Here is a 1,151-nt window from a genome sequence, read left to right on the forward strand (position 1 = left end):
TCCGCCGTGTGTGAGTGGTAAAGGCTTGTTAATATGGTTCCTTTTCCAATTCAAGTCTGACAACAAGAGGCAGAAACCACGTGGCTTCGAAAGCTCTGGATTTTAGCCACCAACCACAGAGAAAGAGAGAACTGGCAGTATGAGAGTTTGAGAAAACAGGAGCGGGAGCAAGGAGCTCAAATGAGATTAATGGCGCGTAAATAGAGAGCGTAAAGGAACAGTTACACAGCTAAGAAAAGGGAAAGAAAGACTAAGGAAAAAAACACAGAAAGAGCCTGTAGAGGAAATTCTCTTCCTGGGACAGCAGATTAAAAGAAATTACATAGGGAGAGGTTAAGCATGTAACATGGGGGAGAATAAAAAAGAAAATGCAGTTTTATGAAGTGTGTTTGCCAAATCCAGCCAGCACTTTTGTTCTATTTCTCTCTTTGCATCTTTTATTGGTAAAGTAAGTTTCAAGTGCATGCGCAGGTATGATTGAGAGAGCAATGGTATAATAATTTGAAGCGTTTACACCAGTGCTAAAGTAGGAAGAGAGGTGTAGCAAAGACATGAAAGAGGTAGCGATAATAAATATGTGGAGAGGCAATAGTGACACAAAAATAAGCCACCTATTTATAAAACTGAAATTGAAGAAATACTAAAGGTTAATTTCTGAAATTGTAGCCGATAATAACAAGATTCTCGCTGTTGACAAGATTCGAACCTGCGCGGGGAGACCCCAATGGATTTCAAGTCCATCGCCTTAACCACTCGGCCACAACAACTTACTGTAAGCTGCATGCAAATATTTTGTTTGAAAGTATTCAAGTTGTCCCACATCAAAGTACTGATATTCTGCAATGCGCTTTTTAAAAACAATGTTTTTTTCATCATGCACGTTCTGTCCTAAAAACAAAAATTGCATGAGTATATCTCTGGATCTGTAAAAGGATACGCTTGCATGCGAACTCTCATGTGGCACTCAATTTTTTGGACCCTGTTGCACTCTGTTTTTGCGCTGCTTTTAGTCTACGACCCATATTACAGAAGTCTACCATCTCTGAGTATTTGTGACTCCTTTGTAAGTACCTTATCTTTAATCCTTGAAGAGCTCTATAATAAATGGGTCCGTCAAAGATTGCTTGAATGGAAGATAAAAGAAGGCCCAC

The 1,151-nt window shown here is 39.4% G+C and overlaps 1 non-coding gene across 1 annotated transcript; it reads right to left on the bottom strand.

The window, feature by feature from the left end:
• Positions 1 to 685: 685 nt before the first annotated feature.
• Positions 686 to 767, bottom strand: TRNAS-UGA (transfer RNA serine (anticodon UGA)). Its single transcript has one exon. It is a non-coding gene; the product is annotated as a tRNA-Ser (tRNA).
• Positions 768 to 1,151: the final 384 nt, after the last annotated feature.

This window comes from Triturus cristatus, chromosome 12, assembly GCF_964204655.1.
Source record: "Triturus cristatus chromosome 12, aTriCri1.1, whole genome shotgun sequence".
NCBI lineage: Eukaryota > Metazoa > Chordata > Amphibia > Caudata > Salamandridae > Triturus > Triturus cristatus.